Below are 19746 nucleotides of genomic sequence, written 5' to 3' on the forward strand. Positions count from 1 at the left end.
TCTTTTCTGCCCAACCTTTTTGGTGTTTGCTTTTAACATTTTTTTTTTTTTTAAGGGAGAAAAAACAGTGTGATCGTAAAGACCTGAAGTGTCTGTGTCTGTGTGTGTAGATGTGTGCGTGTCCACGTGCAAAGACATAGGTAACCACTGGTCTGTACATGGACACAGAGCTCTTATCCATCCTTCCCCCTTTCTGAAAACATTTCTCCTCGAATATTCAGATATGAATGGTTTTAACCCATCCATTTGATTAAGTCTTGAGTTTAAAAGAGGCTGCCTAGGAAACAGCTTGCAGAGGTGGTATACCTTTTGGGTGGGTAGAGTTTTCAAAAAAATGAATAAGCAGAGGTGAGCTGAAGGAGGTGGTCTAATGATAACTATTGAATTATGTTGGATTTTTTTTTAATATTATGCTTTTTTTCCTGCCCCCAAGATGCATGTCTTAATACAAGAAACCTTTATTCTCCTAGTGAGAGAATCTGATTATTTTTGCAAATCATAATTTACCCATACTGAATTCATGCATTCACTTTCTCTTGGTGGGCGAAAGGGTAGTGGGGATTTGGAAGCAACATTTAATTTTAACTGTCGCATGATCTGAGGGCTCATTCTGCATAGCTGGGAGGCTGGGTCTGCCTGTCTGACCCTCTCTCCCTCTTCACTCACTAAATTTAAGCAGTGCCTGGCCAGTGAAGGCGCATATCTTGTTTATTTGAGTATATTAAACATTCCTATGTGTGTTGACAGCCTATTCAGTGTCTCCTCGTATTTTTTAAAAATACTTTTTGAGTCTTACTTGGTAGGGACAGATGCTATAGTTAGTTTATAGCAGCACTATTTATGCTTTCCTGGTCTGCCTGCCCGGAATGGCTGGGTCAGGACCTATAACACAACTGCCCACGAATTTACCCGAGATTTAGCATTTGTGGGACAGTCCAGTCTGTGGTGGTAAATCTTGTTATCACTTAGAGAACATGAAACGGATCTTGGGTTACCAAACTGGAAAAATAGGCAGGCTTTCTTCCCCACCCTCCCACCCCCGATTCTTCACAATGTCTTGTTTTCTTTGAGGCGTGTAAATTTTAAGCTGTGGGTAAATGCATTCAATTTATTTATCTCAGTGCATTCAGAAATTCAGATAATATGAAAAATCAGCATGAAGGGAGTTTATTTCATGTGTTTCTGTTTGTTTTGTAGATTGGGGGTTCACTTTTTTTAGAATGACCAATTTGTTTTTGGAGACAGGACCATCTCCAAATTTCATTAATTTTGCATTCTATAAATGAAAGCCACCTGTTATGCTGTAACAGGCTAATTATGGTCGAGGACAATAATGAGGAAGAACAGTATTTGAAATATGTGGGGGTTTTGCTAAGAATTTTCCTGCCCACATCTGTAGTGCTTATTTTTATGTGTGTGTGTATATTTAATATTTTATAGTATATATTTAATGATAGCATTTGGTGATATTAAAAAATGCTTCAGATTCTAAGTAAGGGCCCTTTTTGTTCCCCTCATTAGCAGTTTTTTGAAAGTTGCAGAAGAAAAGCAACTAAAAATGTTGGCTTAACCAAAGCTCTTCTTTTGTGAGCTTACGATGAATGTGGTTCTCACACACAGCATCAGTGGCCGCCACACTCATTTCAGGGTTCATTTTGTCAAGGGTCATCAGCAAAATAACATGAATGAATTTTGTTTTATCTTGAAAGCAGAATAGCTAGTTCTCTCTGATTTCATTGAAACGTTAGGTTCAATTTATAATTTTTCCTTGAGGCCTACAGAAAAGGATTATAGGCAGGTATACCCCCCCCAAAAAAATTTTTTTTTTTTTAAAGTTCTTGATTTATTAGTGTTTTCAGGGAAAATGTCTTGTTTCCCTGTGACTTGTGTGATTGAGACTAAGTCAGATTCCACTCAGATTGTTTTAGGGCAGGATCGATTTCTTTTCGCTTTGGTTACATTACACACTCCAGGCATATTGATCATTGAGATTCGGCAGTGATAATCACTCCTCGGGCCGTAGCTGCCGATCCTCGGAGGTCCCTTCGCTGTTAAGCAGTGGGAGCCATCCGTCTGGAGCAACCGCATGGTTTTTTAGATTCCTTCTTTCCCTTTTGAGGGAAAAAAGAATACAGAACCGCAGCCAGTACCAAAGGCCTTGTATCATTCAAACTGGAAGCAATCGATAGCTATTGAGTGAGGCACTGCCTGTATTCACAGAAATGTGCTGGGTCCTGTTAAATTTTAAAAAATGCTTGAGAACGGGGCTCAGCCCTGTCCTCCTTTAATCCCCTCTCCAGTGGGGATTCATCGTTATTGGAGATAGATGCCTTTCTGGGTTTTCTTTTATTCCTAGATTTACTAGAGTCTATAATCCTGAGCCACTAATTGCTGTGTGTATAAGCAACTTTTAGCCATTCCCTTTCGGTTCTTCAGAATCTAACTCTTCTTGGATGGACATCAAGAAAGAACGGCCTGACTCAGAAATTCATTAGATAGTCTTGGTGGTCATGTTTTCTGAGCCAAGAAGGGTGACACAACCATGGACAAAGATTTTTTTTTTTTTCCTCTGCTTCTTGGGGGAGTGGCAGTCAAAGATCCAGAGACTCCAGGGGCACTGCAGGAAACGTCGAGGCCAATTTTTCCCAGTCTTTCCTGGTGTAAAGACCCCTTTCTTTGTAGCATCCGTTAAAATAAAGTTTCTAATGACTCACAGCTATTATTAATTAAGTAAGTAACCATTTAATAAAAACCAGTTTATTTAAAACCATTGCAGATCATCTATCAACATTTAAAAATACTTATTTATATTTAGAGAGACGTGTTTGTTGAGTCTACAGCTGGTTCTTAATGTGTGGATAGATGGTTTATGGATCCCTGGCGATAACTATATAGCCCCTAGGGGGAGAGCTTGAGCCGTCTGCTGCCTGTTGACCATTGCCTGCTGTTCTGCTACTAGATTGTCCTCCCCACATCCGGGGTTTATGTTCACTCTGCCTACATAGTGGGGTGGGATTAATAACACTTGTAGATAAATCTTGTATCATTGTCTGGAAATAGCTACTTTCCTGTGTAGCTCAGAAAAGCCAGGGAGAAGTAGAAAAGCCTTTTCAGGGCACAAGTCCCAATTAGATGGGGGTGAATGACCACTCTTATCAAACCAGCCTGGGCTTTTTATTAGTCCTCAACATTCTTCCAGGTATAAGTTTGCTGACAGCTTGTTTGCGTTGACATTTGTGACCAGGTTATCTTGGGGGTGTGTGCAGGACACTTACGGAAGCCACGTGCCTTCTCAGTTGGAGTCTTAGTTACTGTTGCTTCATTACTAATGACCACTGTAGAAAAAGCAAGTGCTCCACAACTGGGCTGGCGCCTCATCCCTCTTCGAAAGAGCTCTTGGCTTGGATGACAGTGGCACCTTCCTTGTCTCACGTTCTGAGAGCAACCCAGGGAATGAGGGTTGCTGAGCATGCAAGGAACCGCAACAAGATATAATCTCGTTCCAGGTTTCAACAGAGAGGTGGCTTTTAGTTTTCCGTGTTAACCCATTCAGTCGTAAAGGCTTCCAGATTGGAGATGTCCAGGCTGGGTTTGGCTTTTTTGTGGTTTTCTTTTAAACACATGCTCCTTGTACCCATAGAGTGGCAGAGACGGGTCGCCTGCCTTTGCTCTGGCCTCCGGGGCCCAGCTGTTTGACCGGGCCTCTTGAATTCCATTAAATGGAGCGCAGACAGCATGTGTCATAAAGGCTGCTTGGGAAGGGTGAAGAGCAAAATTAGTGTCTGTGGGTGGTTGTGTGTTCTCGTCACATCGCCAAAGAACTGCAGTGTGCAGAATCTGGCAGGAGCTTGTTCCAAAGAAAAATAAAGGCAGCCCCCTTTTTCTGCTTTGAGTAATATTAACAAATATCACCAAGTCTTCCTCCCCCCCATGGAGAAGAATTGAAACTGTTAGAAGCTCTTTGTGATTATGATTTGTTTGTTTTTTAGTATTCTTTAAAACTGAGGGTAGAATGGAAGAAATAAAAAAGGAGCCCTGGTAGCACCATGGTTAAAGTGCTCGGCTGCTAACCGGAAGGGGTAGAGATTCGAACCCACTAGCAGCTCCGAGGGAGAAATGATGTGACGGTCTGCTCCTGTAAAGATGTCAGCCTAGGAAATCCTGTGGGGTAGTTGTGCTCTGTCACGTGGGGTCACTAGGAGTTGGAATTGACTGGATGGCACACAGCAATCATAAACGTGTTTAAGGATTCTATAGCTAGTGTTATAAATGTGATAAGCATTTGATTGAGCTAACCACTAGGGAAAAATCTATTATGTTTAGCTTTTTCCTGTTCTTTGAGATATTTTGTAAGAAAAAGGCCTTTTTGATCTCAGTAGAACCAATACCAAAGAAATGTTTGTGTTTTTCACAGATGTGATTTACCTTGTGTCTCAAGGAACAAAGCTTCTGCAACACTTAACATTTGATAGCTACCTTGAGAAAGTATTCCAAGTTTGTTGACTGTTGCTCATAGTGTAGAATATTTCTTAGATTAAAGGGTCGTTGTGATTTACTCATGTAGTTTGTACAGTAGGCGTATGTACCTTTATAATTAGAGGAGAGTTTAAAAAGCTTTAATAGTGGTAATGTTTACTTCTTAAGGGTTGCAAAATCATTCCTTAGCCAAACCCCAAATGTTCTGAATTGGGGGTTGTCTTGGGTATACTATTTCAGGTGGCACCTCCTTATTTCTCAAATTGTCTTTTGAATTAGGATGGCTTTCAGTAATTGTTAGAGTTAATTCTCTGTATGCAAAGACAAGAGACCGTAATGTCATATGTTTGTCTAGGCTTTTCAGTTGACACAGAGCTTCCATGTATGTACCTGAGTTAGCCAGTGTAGGGAATTGCTGGGTACTTAATAGTTTTCTGTCAGGAGGGACGGTGTATTCATAGTGCTTTCAGGAATAGTGACTTTCCTAGAGGACCAGAATAATGGGAGCTTATAAGTCCAGCGAGGTGGCCGAAGCCTGCGGTGAATGAAATGAGCTGTGAATTACTTCTCTTAACCCAACGTTAAAACATTGGATTTTATTCTCTCTTTCGATACTCAGTGGCAGTCTATGGTGATGGTTTTATGACAGCGTGGCTTCAAGGTCATGTAACTGCATCTGGTTGGCCAGACAGCCACCTTGTCACTAAAATGCTCAGGAAGAAGAAGTTGGCCATGGCGCTCTGTTCTCCTGCCTGGAGCAGTGGTTTTCAGCCATTAGTGAAGTCACTGCTTAAAGCTTGGTTGGGCTTCTGGCTGCAGGCATGTTGGTGATGGCTAGGAAAGCAAGCTTCAGCAGCTTTGTCCCAAGGGTCTCAGTTATCTGCGAAGATCATGAAATAAAATGGGTTGTAGTCCTTCCACAAGCTGGTAGAGTTCAGTATATGGACATAGTACTGATGTTTCCTGGAGGTTCTTTTTCAATCAAATACCTCAGCCTAGAGTCCAAAAAAAAAACTAAACCATTGCCATCAAGTCCATTCTGACTCATAGTGACCCTATAGGACAGAGTAGAACTGTCCCACAGGGTTTTCAGGGCTGTAAATCTTTAAGAAGCAGACTACCACATCTTTCTCCCACAGAGTGGCAGGTGGGTTCGAACTGCCGACCTTTTAATTAACACTTGGGAGTGCTTAACCACTGCACCACCAAGGCAACCTAAAATACTCTCTTATAAATGAGAAAAAAAAAAGTATTTTAATACACTCGGGTTAAAACCGTGAGCAAGCTTGGTTGCTAGTTGCCCTACACAGTCTTCGTACTGCTCAGTTCTTTATGGCAGGAAAGTATTTAATGGAAGCAGATGTGCTGAGTAGACGGCTCTGTTATAAGGTGGAAGGAAGTTGCAGTTGGTCAAATCCTGTCCCTCTGTGTAGTTGTGGAGGTCAGCTAGTCATGAATCTACTCCATCGTGATTATCCTGTGAGTCTGAAGCTTGCCCTCTTCCTGCCTTTATCATTGCTCACCAGCAGTCATTGGGACCCTAAAAGAAAAGGACCATTCCCCAGTGAAACTTACTTGGAAGTTGTAAACTATAGCATTGATACTGATGTTTACATTTAAACAAGTCATTTTGAGTTTGGGTACTTAAGAGCTTAGTTTTTGTCAGTCTGCTGCTTGTTTAGGTGTTAAGATTTCTTAGTCTTTTTACCGAATAATTAGGCTGGCTCTTTTTGGAGCCACTCAAGATCTAAATCAAAAAACCAAACCAAGTTGCCATCAAGTTGATTCTGATTCATGGCAACCCCATGTGTATCAGAACAGAACAGTGTGCCGATGACTGTGCTCTTTCAGAAGTATATAGATCACCAGGCCTTTCTTCTGAGGTGCCCCTGGGTGGATTCAAACCACCAACCTTTTGGTTAGTAGCCAAATGTTTAACCATTTGTATCACCCAGGGACTCCATTCAAGATCCAGTGGTGCCAAATTCCAGAGACCCCAAAATGAAGCCTAAATCATGAATTAGAGAATTCCTTCTTGCTTACTCTCTCCCTGACCCCACACCCAGATAGGAAAACTCAAGGCCAAAACCCAGCAACAGAACTGGCAGCTCCTCTTGGAGGTGGAGAAAGAGGCTTCTGTTAAAGAAACTGTTGGGGGGGCCCTTAAAACATTTGGGAATATAATTGATTTAGGTATTTTAAGAACTGATTAAGCTTTCATGGGAGTGATAGGAAGTTCCACCACTCACCATTTTATGTTTTGCCTGTAGGGAAAATACATTCTAGTTTCAAACAATTGGTTTTACAAGAGAACTTTTGGACCAGGACTCATTTGTCTCATTGAGGTACCCTGGACCCCTAACCCTAGCATACAGCTCAGAGCACACGGAATTGCTTGATCAAAGGTCTGCAATCAACGCTTCTCCCATTTTTAAGTTTAGCAGCAGCTGCTGCTTTACCTTTCCCTAATGTTTTTTCTCTCTCTGAATGTAGTGAAGATTGTACTGAAGCGTCTGTCTTGAGGCGGTTGATAAACCTTGTAGGATGAAGATGAACTGTTTGCGAGACAAAGGACAGATCTCTCATCTCCTTTTCTTTGCCCCTAGTTGTCCCATAAATATGGCTGGGGTTTCCTTTCATGTGGCCAAAGAGAAGCTCACATTTGTGGGTGCGTAATCAGGTCTTGCTTTTTCAAAATTCTTTGATAAACCAGTTTCACTCCTGGGAGCTTTATAATTTCATAACACACTGAAAGAACATACTGGTTTGTCATAGTTTCAGGCCTTTGTGGTTTCAAGTTTTTTTTTTTTTTTTTCAAATCCGAAGATGTTTTCAGTTGCATTTTACTGCCGAAAGTTTTGTGATCTGCTTTTGTAGAATATTTTGGTGGTTTACGTTTGCTAAGCCCTTCGGCACAGCAGCGCAACGGTTGAGCACTCAGCTGCTAACCAAAAGGCTGGCTCTGCAGAAGGTCCTGGCGATCTGCTGCCATTAAAGATCACAGCCTAGAAAGCCTAGGAGGCAGCTCTGCTCTGTCACAAGGGGCCACCATGACTTGAAATAGACTCGACGGCACCTAAAACAACGACGTGGCATAGCTAAGGGACTTAAAGACCATTTTTTAACACAAAGTGAAAAGAAGGAACCTCAAAGGTGATTTAGCCCGTTGCTCATTTTACGTATGAGGAAAGTGGGGCTCAGTAATAAGAGTCTGGGGTATCGCAGCCAGGAGTGAGAGGGAGATATGTGATAGAGGCTAGGCTTCTTGACCTAGGGCACTAGTTACACCGACAGATGGAGAAAAATAATAAAGAGGATTGCCTCTGTTGGTGTGAAACTTTGCCGAAATGAGTAGGACTACCCAGTCCCCAGCCCCGCTGTGTTGCTTCTCCATTTCTCCTTGTGAGTCCATTGACGTTTGTTTGCTTACCCAATAAATTTGAATAGACCAATGAGAATAACATCTCTTATGTCCTCTAGAGCACCTAGCTTGGATATGGGGGCCTTGGCCACAACACAAGGCCCTTTAAAAAAATAAAAGTGACAGACTCCTGGATACAGTGAACCCTCTGAGAGCTGGAACTCAACAGGTCTGCCTTGTTTTTCCAGGTCTCTGAAGTTTTCTGCCTTTGACAGGATGCAGTCACCAGTTTTCTGTTGTCTCTCTTAGTGGAAACTATTTGAGTTTTCCTCCTTGGACAGGTTTCCGCCTTACACGGGTTCTGGCGTTCACAAGCTTTACTGTGTATATGCAAAAGACTTGGAAACGGACTCAGATACTGGCACGCTAATGTTCATTGCAGCAATATTTGCAGTAGCCAAAAGGTGGAAACAACCCCAGTGTCTATCAGCAGATGAATGGATAAACAAAATATGGTATATCCATACAATGAAATATTATTCAGCCATAAAGAGAAATAAAGTTCTTCTACATTCTGTAATATGGATGAACCTTGAAAAATACTGAGTGAATGAAGTCAGACACAAAAAAAACAAATATTGTGTGATCCCACTGATACTAAAGATCTAGAATAGGCAAATGCAGAGAGGTGAAAGTTTATTGATGATTACCAGGGGCTGGGAGGAGAAGGGAGTAGGGGGTTATCGCTTAAGGGGGTACCATGTTTCTGTTTGGAATGATGAAAAACGTTTGGAAATGGCTGGTGATGATGGCTGTGTTAACGGGATGAATGTTAATTAATGTCACTGGATCGTACACATAAAAATGCTTAAAATGGCACAAGCTCTTCGTTATATATCTTTTAACCATAATGAAAACCTTTTTTAAAAAGTGTCATCTTGTCAGAATAAAAGTTCACTGCACAATTTTTTGATGGGAATTGCATATATGATAAAATTTGAATACATTTTCACTTTAGAGAGGTATTTTGAAACATTTTAGCAAACAAATGAAAACATTTTTTTAGAATGTGGCAAGGGGGGAGCAGGGAAGGCGGGGGTGCAGAGACTGTTTCTTAATCCATCCCTAATATCAGTGATCTTGAACAAATCCCTTCTCCAGTTGGGATTTTAATTTTTCCATCTGAGTGAGGAGCCTAGAGTAGATGGATTCTGCGATTCTTTCTAGCATGAGAAGTACATAGCTAACTTGTTTGTGTGGCTTTTCAGTACAGTGCCCTACAGTACAGTAGTCATAACTGAAGACTTAAGCCTTACCTTCAGGCCCACCTCCATTTTCTCTGTCTACTTGGAAAATGATGAAGCAGTCCAGAATTCTTCAGGGAGAACAAATGCCTTGAATGTGCTTTGTATGTGTGTGTGTGTGTGTGTGTGTGTGTGTGTGTGTGTAGCTTTCCATCTCTAATGAGAAGGGGTGGCAGAATCCTAGAAAAGAAATAACTAAATGAATTGGTAATTCTTGCCACCTAAATTTTTTTTTTTTTTTAAAAGGGCATCTGTGTCCAATGGATCTGTCAGGAATATAAGCAATGAGGCTTTTAAAAGCCTGTCAACCTATTGCTAGCATGACAGTCTGACTTTTCTTCCTCCCTGTGGGCCAAATTATCACCTCCTTTTGTTTGAGAACAGGTTTTATCAAACGTTGGCTTATAAAAGGATTTTGTAGGTTTAGAATTTGGTGGTAAGGTAGTTCGGTAATTTCCTGACCTTTGACCATGGTTTGCTTTTAGGGGGAGGTGGGAAGTCAAAAATGGGAAATGTGTCCTATGGATTACGTGAGAAGTAACCACTTTCCAGTACCATTATCAGCATCTTCTGGGTTTAGTGTTGATCTTAATTTTGAATATAACACCAACAAATTTTCCCCTCCAACGTTGTATTTTCAAAGTTTTCCGATGTTGAAAGTTGAAAGACTTGTAGAGTCAACACCCACATAGAGCCCATAATTAGCATTTTGCTATGATACAACCAGAATGTTCCTTAAAAGGGAGGCTGGTGAGACTTGGACTCACTTGCTTTGAACGCATCATCAGGAAAAACTGATCACTAGAACAGGACATCACGTTTGGTAAAGTGAAAGGCCTGTGAAAACAAGGGAAACCTCACTGAGATGGATTGACACAGCAGCAACAACAACGGACTCAAACATATGAATAATCACGAAGGTGGCGCTGGACTAGGCAATATTTTGTTCTGTTATACATAAGGTCACCATGAGTTAGAGCTGACTCAGTAGCAATTAACAACAATAATTGTTTTATCACGCACATACCCATTCCTCTCTCCATCAAGGCTCCATGTTATTTTTTTATACGTTGGTGTCAGTGCCATTCCCCCTCACCATTTCCGTATGTAGATCATTAAGCACCCTCTTCCTTTTTTCCCAATGTAATAAGAAAGGAAGAATATTCTGAGAAAGTCGGACACAGAAGTTCAAGCACTACAATTTAAAGAACTAAATTGAAGATTATTAACTTCAAACAACTCCTTTGGCATTTGTGTTTTGAAGTACCAGTTTTTCTATTGTATATACACTTTAATGTGGACGAGACTTAATTTTGTTTAGTAATCTAACATTTCCATTAGCTGGCCTTTGGGGGTTTAAATGTGGATCGTAAATACCACTTTTGGAAGGGGATGTAAAACAGAGAGAAGGTCAAAGAAAATAATTGCTTTTGGAGTAAAAGATAGGAAAGAAGAGAAGGTTCTTTGGGGGCAGGTTATTTTATTTAAGGTGCTAATCCTTTGATCCTGATTAATTATGAACTCCACTGAACTCCAGCTTCATCCCATAAGCTGTAAAGCAGGCAATAAAAGCACAATCATGTCCGGAGATTCAGACTTTGGCCTTCCACCTCCCAGGGCTCCCTCGTCCCCGCTTCATGCTGTGTAAATCACCCTGAAACTCCAGCTCTTAAAGGACAGAACCCATTCACTCTTTAAGAAGTAAATTTATTCTATTTTGATGTGAATAAAATAGCTTTGTTTTGTTTTTTTTAAGTAGTTTGCTCATGTCAAAGGTGTTTGGGTGATTTTGACAAAAACTCAAATCTCCAGTAGATTCCTTGAATGCTTAATGAATTGTTGGGATAAAATCTTACCATAGTTCCTTAAAACGTTTGAACTGATCTTAAAATATTAGTGAGATTTGTAAAATTACATTACATATACTTTCAAATCTAAGGGTTTCTGTTGTTGTTGTTGTAGGGCAGTATTGTTTAATTTTTTGGAGCCAGTTTTTTAAAGCTCAAAAATAATATAAAATGCATTCCAGAGCCTAGTATTAAATTGTCCACTCTATAGATAGTTAACGGATGAAGCTACAGAGGTCCTAAGTGATTGACCCTGCCGCCCGCCTGCCGGTTTGCTGTGCTGTGCTGGCTTGTGTGTTGCTGTGATGCTGGGAGTCACACCACCAGTATTCCAAATACCAACAGGGTCACCCATCGTGGGCCAATTTCAGCAGAGCTTCCAGACTAGAAAGAAAGGCCTGGCAAATCTACTTCTGAAAATTAGCCCATGAAAACCTTCTGGGTTACAACAGATTACTGTCCAATATAGTCCTGAAAGGTGAGCCCCTAGGTTGAGAATATACGGTGGCTGCAACACTGGATTAGAGCATCCCAATGATCATGAAGATGGCACCAGGGCCAGTCAGTGTTTGCCTTGTTGTCCATGGGTTCACCATGATCAGAGCCAACTTAACTGCAACTGACTACAACAACGAAGTGATTGACCAGGTAACCCACATAGGATTTAAGGGGTAACTGCTCAGAGACTTCTGGTTCTCTAGGTCTCCAGGGTGGGACAATGATAATTTCTTGCCATCAGTAGAGATTAGAGAAAATAGTTTCTATATTTCAAGAAAAAATAGTTACTTTCTTTGTTGATATTGCATCTCACACACTAAACAAGCTTCCAGGCCGTTCTGCGTGTCTCCCAGGCTTGACCTCAACTCTCAGCCGACCTTTATCCACCCTGGTTGGGTGCATTACTCACCTCATGAGGTACTTGTTCAGGAGAGTTGTATTGACACAGGGAGAGTTGCCAAAGAGCCATTTAAAAATCTGCCTTAGACACAACTTCTCAGATTGCCTTTTCAGGTGCTGAAGCTTAAGATTTACTTCAGCAGACACCATCGCCTGGATTTAAAACTCCCCGGCTTTTTGGTTTTAGGTTGTGCATTGGCTGACCAGCCCTAATGCCTTTATCTGGATTGTGCCCCAATTATGAGTGATCAGTCATCATGAATACTGTATGTTCTTGTGGTTTCTGAATTGAAGTTCTGAATTTAAATGTTGGTAAGTCTTTTTTGAAAAAGATACCTATGGCTCAGTCCTTAAGACATTTAATATATTAAGTAAAATCAACAAATGCCATTTTTACAAAAGATTTAAAAAAAAAATTGAGAGCAATATAAGCAGAATCCAACTGAATCACTCTTTTCCCATGAAGGAGATGCTTGTTGAAACTAAAGGAGATAAAAGCTTAAACATTAAATTAAAAATTACGTTTAAAACATAGCACAGAATGAATCTAATGCAACTTCGTAAACTTTACTGAAAAGGAAACTGCTTTATAAGGTAATTTCGAGCCTGGCTGGGCACTGCCCTGGGCTTCACCACCTCCTATTCATACACAGTACATGAAGATTTGTCCCTAGAATTGGGGCTTTCACTGGGGAGAGAGGGGCAGACGGGAGCTACCAGAAGCTCTGACTTGGCTCTGCCATAAGTTTTTTTAGCTCACTAGAACTTTCTTTCTGTCCTCCCAGGCTGCAGGAATGTCACAGGATCCCTAATTGGCTGCTTGTATTTCCTCAGAGGCCTCCTAAGCCTCTGTGAAGCTTACGTGTCTTAACTTCCAAGCTTGATCTTTGTTCCTTTGTGACCTTGGTACATTCTCTTCTTTTGGGCTGTTATGGGTCATGAGGAACCCTGCTGGCGCAGTGGCTAAGAGCTTGAGGGCTAACCAGAAGGTTGGCGTTTGACTCCACCAGCCGCTTCTGGGAAACCCAGGGTAGTTCCACTCTGTCGTTTAGGGTTGCTATAAGTCGGAATCAACTCGACAGCAATGGGTTTTTTGTTTATGGGTGATGAGACACAGTAGCAAATAAAAAGAGTCCAGATTGTGGTGAACAGCACACTGTCCGGCCCCCCGACTTGGGACAGCCCAGCAGAGCGACCAATCCCAAGGACATTTGCCGGCCGGGTGCCGAGAACAAGCAGGACACATTGCCTAGTTGCCTGAAAAAACGGATAAAGTAGCTCTGGGGAGATTGGAGAATATGTATATTTACAGTGCATTATAATTTAAGGGCAAATATTTTAGAAGCAAATAGTTTGCCGAATCAGCACTGTGTGTTAAACAAGGTATGGGCATATATTTTAAAAAGATAGGAGCACTAGCTTATAAAAAAAATAGTTTACCGTAGTTATTCTAAAAGGAATATTTCCATATTAAAATTTCAATAGGAAAATAAAAAATTAGGGGTGCATCTCATAAATTTAACTTGCTACGGTTAGTTCTCAAGAATGACTTACAAATAATTGAATTTCATAGTCATTGATATTTCAGATATTGTGCTGGCAGTGTCTTTCATGATGATGGAGAAAATGGCTCCACCCCTTCTATTATACGTACAGGAGGATGGCGTGTGGGCGAGGAGATGTGTTTATATACTTCAGTGTAGCTGGGCAGCATCAACAACAAAGATGCTGGGCCTGTTGGTGGCATGTGAGGATGAGAATGGACATGCCCCAGGCCATCCCTTCCTGGGTGAGGGTAGAGCTTGGACACACAGGGCTCTAGTGGCCTTACAACACAGCCTTGAGATACAAGACTAAGGTGGGAATTCCTAAAACATTTTCTAGAGGCTTCCTTCACAGATTCTGAGCCCAGCAGATAGTGAAGGAGGGGAGTGCAATAGTGCACCCCCACTGGGGCTACTGCCCTGCAAGCAGGATCCCTGGCTTCCAGCCTCATTGCTTCCTGGATGACAGTCGCTTCTGAGTCACTGTAAGGCAAGTACCCCCATGTTATAAATTGGGACTCCGTTCCTGGAAACTCATTACATATCATTAAAAATATATGCTTAAATTGATCATGAAGATAAAACGTGTTACTTTTACCAACATTTATTCGGTATGTGGAGCCCTGGTGCACAGTGGTTAAGCACTCGGCTGCTGACCAAAAGGTCGGTGGTTCAAGCCCATCAGCGGCTCCTCTGAAGAAGAGGCCTGGCAATCTGCTTTCATAAAAATTGCAGCCCAGAAAACCCTATGGGGCAGTTCTACTCTGTCATATAGAGTCACTATGAGTCAGAATCAACTTGAAGGCATATGATAATTCAGTATGTAAAATGGTGCTCTTAATAGTGAAAGGTATGTTGTGATGCTCTGGGGGAGGGGATTATTCTTCATGGGCAAGATTAGCTGTGGCAGCTCAGAAAAGCGGGGACACAGTGAAGATTGGACTGTAGTTGTGTAGTGCTTGGGGTTTTAAAAGCTTGCAAGCAGCCATCCAAGATACAACTGGAGCAACAGAGGAGGACGGGGACCCAGGAGTCAGAGAAGGAAGTGGACTGCAGGTCAGATTGCCTCCATGAACTACTACCTCCATGAGACCAGAAGAATGGATGGTGCCTGGCTAGGACTCAATAGATGGGTCTTTTCTTTTTTGCTTATTTGGAGTCCTGGAGGCACAGTGGTTAAGAACTCAGCTGCTGACCAAAAGGTCGGCAGTTTGGATCCACCAGCCAGTCCACGGAAATCCTGTGGGGCAGTTCTGGGCTGTCCTATAGAGTCACTATGAGTTGGAATCGACTCGATGGCAGTGGGTTTGGGTTTTTTTGTGTGTGTGTGAGGGGAGGGAATTAGGAAATAGCATTTCTCAAAATATATCTGCGACAATTTGAATTTTCTTTATAGCACCATATCTAATTCTTATCTCTCTGAGAAGGGAAACCCTCAGGACATACTGATATTTGGGATAATTGCTCCTTAACTCTGTAAATAAAATTTTTAAGTGTGCTATAATGTCATTTTGATGGTTTAATTTCTGGAAGGATTTGGCTAATTAGATTTTTAGGAATGTTCTTAGACCAGTTTTAGCTAGCTGATGTTACTTGTTTGTTTTTTTTAATAATTTCATTGTACTTAAGTGAAAGTTTACAGCACAAATTAGTTTCTTACTCAAAATTTTTATACACAAATTGTTCTGTGACATTGGTTGCAATCCCCACAATGCTCTCCCCCTTTCCACCCGGGGCTCCCTGTGTCCATTTGTCTAGTTTTTCTGTCCCTGCCTTCTCGACTTTGCTTTTGGGCAGGTGTTGTCCATTTATACTTGATTGAATTAAGAAGCATGTTCCTCATGTGTGTTATTGTTTGTTTTATACATCTGTCTAATCTTTGGCTAAAAGGTAGACTTTGGGAGTAGCTTCAGTTCTAAGTTAGCAGGGTGTCCCGGGCCAATAGCTGGACCTTGATCAAAAGGGGTAAAATTGTGAAAGTGAACTTCAAATTCTTATTGAAAACTGGACTTGCTGGATACATTGAAACTGGAGGAACCCCCGAATCTACTGCCTAGAAACAACTTTTAAACCTTGAACTGAAACTATCCCATGAAGTCATTTTGAAACTAAATGATAGTTTAGCTCAATAAATTAATAATGTTTGCCTTAAGCTTTGTGCCCTTTTAAAGGATTAACTATATGAGATCAGAGCCCTGGTGGTGCAGTGGTTAGAGTGCTTGGCTGCTAATCGAAAGGTCGGTGGTTTGAACCCACCAGCCATCCCGCAGGAGAAAGATGAGACAGCCTGCTTCTGTAAAGATTTACAGCCTTGGTAACCCTGTGGGGCAGTTCTGCTCTGTCCTATAGTGTCACCGTGACTCAACAGCAGTGGATTTGGTTTTTTTATTGGTTTATATGAGATCAAAATAGCAACAGTAACTTAAAGTACAGATCAGAACTTTGAGGGGCAAAGAGCCTAAGCTGGTGAAACTGTATGGGCAGACACAGTGAGAATGGTGATACAATGCGAAGTAACCATTACCATTGAGTTGTACAGGTAGAAATTGTTGCATGGGTGTATGTTTGGTTGTATATATTTTCACCAGGAAAAAAAAAAATATATATATATATATCTTTAGATATAAAAGAAAGAAAGCAAAAATAAAAAAAAGATTGGACTGAAGAGTCTACTTTTCTTCTCTTGGTGAATCTGGTCACTAGCATAGTGCAGTCTCTGGATGGTGCAAATGGTTAACACTCATGGCTGCTAATGGAAAGGTTGGAAGTTTGAGTTCTCCCAGAAGCTCCTTGGAAGAAAGACCTGGCAGTTTACTACTAAAAAATCAGCCACTGAAAGCCTGTGGAGCACAATCCTGCTCTGACGCACAGGTGGGGTTGCCATTAGTAAAAGGCAGCTCCATGGCTACAAGTCACTGGTTTCTTGTTCAAGTACATGGATTCTTTTACTAGTATTGGGGTAGGGCAGTTTTGCAGACTCCTTCAAGTGCACTTTATGGCTGATTTCACTATTGTTGAATAACTGTAGGGAAGCCTTAAGTGATTTTATGCTACTTCCTAGCTTTCCCAAATCTGTTATTATGCAAACCAGTCCACTTCATGAAGAAAATCTGTAATGTTCTGGAAACATCTTCCTTCTCTGGTGCACAGTGCCTGTCCTTCGGGGTTCGAGAGGAGAGTTGGTGCCTTTGGCTAAACTTGCTATCACCAGATCTTATATCTTTGCAGTCAAGTCTTTCTTCAGTGAGAATTAGTGGACTTGTCTTACCACTGTTTTCTTATAAGGGCCTCATCGCACAAATGACACCCATTTTGGTAGTTCATAGAGAGGCCTTATTTCCTATGATGTTAAGCAGTTGAGAACACGTATTCCACCTTTAGTTAACCCCACACATAAAGCTATTTTATGTGTGACTTTGCTTGCTCATAAAATTCAGAATATATAAATTTCTAAAACACAGGCAATATGCTTAAAAAAAATTGTGAAGTATTTGATACTTAATACAATGAGCACCAACGAAATCACTATCCAACGTAACAGATAGAACATGACCGATATCTTGGTTCTCAGCCCATTTGATTGTGCTGAAATATGTTGTTTTTTTTTTTTAAAGATGCCTAGACATATATATTTCGTATACACATATATAACATTTTATATAGACATAAATCTGATGAAATTGAAGAGCCTTTATAAGTTTATGGGCACAAGGAAGATGAGGGGAGCTGATTAAAATAAAGCGCCTGTGCTGGCTCCCCTGGAGGACTCGGTGTTGTTATATTTGGCTCAGCTGGCGTCTGGGTGGTGTCCTGGCTGTAGGCGAGAGCTGGAGAGGCTGGGCTCTTGGCTAATCCCTCTCAAGGTCTGGTGAAGTGGAGAAGGGTGGAAAAGAGGGCTGGGAGGAAGTGGATCTAATGTTTAGGATAATGGAGAGATAAAGGAGTCCTGTAATCAGATAAGGGCTGTCAGTGAGGGGAGTGGGGACATTTTAACGGGGGATGTAAATGTCCCAGGCTACCTCCCTGAAAGAAAACCGAGGTGGGTGGGAAATTGGGGCAGGAATTTCCGGCAGCATAGGGCTAGTTCACAGATGGCAGATGGAATTATTCTCCCCTACAGGTGTGCCTGAGATGTAGAAATCAAACCGGGTCTTTGAAAATCTGACTTCTATTGATAATTGCTGGAAATCCATCTGGAACTTTCTCCTCCTGGCAGGGGCCTGACAGCTTCCCTGCCAGTCCATGTCCGACCGCAAAAAAAAGGTGGGCATTCTAGAAAACCACTCTTCAGTGTCCAGGCAGGCTGGTACTTAGAGGACCAGTCTTTGTACTCAGAGTCAGTCTTTCAGCAAAAATATAATGATAGCTACAATTTCTCAAGCTTCTCTGTATCAGGCACTTGACCTCTGTTACTGCTTTTAGCCCTCCGGATGGCTCAGTAAGGTAGAGCCTCTCCTCATTTTGCAAATGAGGAAATTGAAACTCAGGAAGGTCTCTCCAGCTATTGAGGAGGTCGGGGCACTTCTGACCTGGCTGGCTCTGAGGCACACATTCTTCACAGGCACGGTGCTGCCCAATAGTCACCGCCTACAGTTCCTTTACTCCTGGAAAGTGGCCCAGCCAGGGTCTGCCTCAAATCTGGAGAGAAGGAAGAACTGAAAGACTGGAGACCTAAAACCTGCTGTTGCTGTGTCCCATTGGAATAAGCATCTAGTTTTGGTATTGTGCTCCCTATCCTAACGAAGGATACCGCTACCTCTTTTGCATGTTGGGAGCCCTGGTGGCACAGTGGTTAAGAGCTATGCCTGCTAACCAAACAGTCGGCAGTTTAAATATACCGGTGCTCCTTAGAAACCATATAGGGCAGTTCTACTCTGTCCTATAGGGTCGCTATGAGTTGGAATCGACGACAGTGGGGTTTTTGGTTTTTGCACGTAGAGTGATCACAGAGCAAGTGCTGTTTTTACAAAGGTCACATGTTGGCACTTTCAGGAGCTTTTTTTTTTAATTGTTATTTTTGACAATGATAGCATTAAAAAAAAATTTTTTTTTTCCTAAAGGCATACCAGCAGCATTTTCCTTGTGCATATTAAAAAACTAATTTGCCCGGCTCTTCCTTCTCCGCCCCACCACCACCAACAACCAAACCCCACATCTGTATTAAACAGATGTTGTTTAATTTTTTCCAGAAAGTTGGGGAGGGAAGGTGAGAAAGGAGTTCCTCCTTTATACCTTTTTGGTAGGAGAGTTTATTGTCATTTCTGTTCTGCGGAGGGGGTGAAGTGCCTGGTAATGTAAATACACCACAGATAGGAAGCAGTTGGCATGTGGCCATGCAGCTGGATTATCCAGACATCCTCCTCAGCTTTTAGTGCAGTACTTTATCCCCCTGCCTTGTTTTAAATAGCCAGATGCCTGGATTAATGCCGGCCCGTGGGGTTGTTGCTACACACACACACACACACACACACCCCATTGTAGACAAGTATAGCCAGATGCCGGGGTTAATGCTGGCCGGCGGGGTTGTTGCTACACACACACACACACACCATCTTAGACAAGTACGTGCCCTCAGAAAGGGGTGTAAGAGGAATCCAGGCAGGAAGGAGAATGCTTCAGACTGCAAGCCAAGGCCAAAGTTAAAGCAGCCCTTGTCATCTGAAGGCCAGGCAGTAGGATATATATATACATTTTTAATCTTCAATAAATAAGTACTTTTAGGAAATAAGTCTGCTGCACTAACATAAGTAATGCAAACTTCCCCATTTCATGTTTACTTACTCCTCTCAAAGGAAGGGAAAACGGCACCCAGCTGCAAGACAAAAAAAGTAAAAGCATGTTTCAACAAGAGGTGTGTAGCATTTCACTTCTTCATCTTGGTGATTTCCTGTTGGGATGAACCCCTAGTATGCTGGTGGAAGATTTGGGAAAGCTATATTTTACACTGGGGAATTCCATACCCTGAGGACTCTAACTTTTCTGGAATAAGTGGCGTGTAGGAGCCCAGGTGGTACAATGGTTAAGCACTTGTTGCCAACCAAAAGGTCACAATTCAGACTCACCAGCCACTCCACTGGAGAAAAGACCCGGCAATCTGTTGCCATGAGATTACACCCTACGAAACTCTACCGGGCAGTTCTACTCTGTCATAAAGGGTCTCTATGAGTCGAAATCAACTCGACAGCACAGAACAACGACAGGAAAAAATAAAACCATGGATATTCTTCATGGTTTTATTATAAAATGTTTTTAATTAATCTCTAGGATCCAAAGGAATATGCGTGTTGAACCCTGAAATGAACAGATTAGTGATAGAA

General features: G+C 41.7%; 1 protein-coding gene across 2 annotated transcripts in view; it reads left to right on the forward strand.

Annotated features, from left to right (window-relative positions):
* SPRED2 (sprouty related EVH1 domain containing 2) overlaps positions 1–19746 on the forward strand; it is a 127451-nt gene that overhangs the window by 69961 nt on the left and 37744 nt on the right. The gene's annotated exons all lie outside the window — the stretch shown is intronic.

This window comes from Elephas maximus, chromosome 17 (genome assembly GCF_024166365.1).
Source record: "Elephas maximus indicus isolate mEleMax1 chromosome 17, mEleMax1 primary haplotype, whole genome shotgun sequence".
Classification (NCBI taxonomy): Eukaryota; Metazoa; Chordata; class Mammalia; order Proboscidea; family Elephantidae; genus Elephas; species Elephas maximus.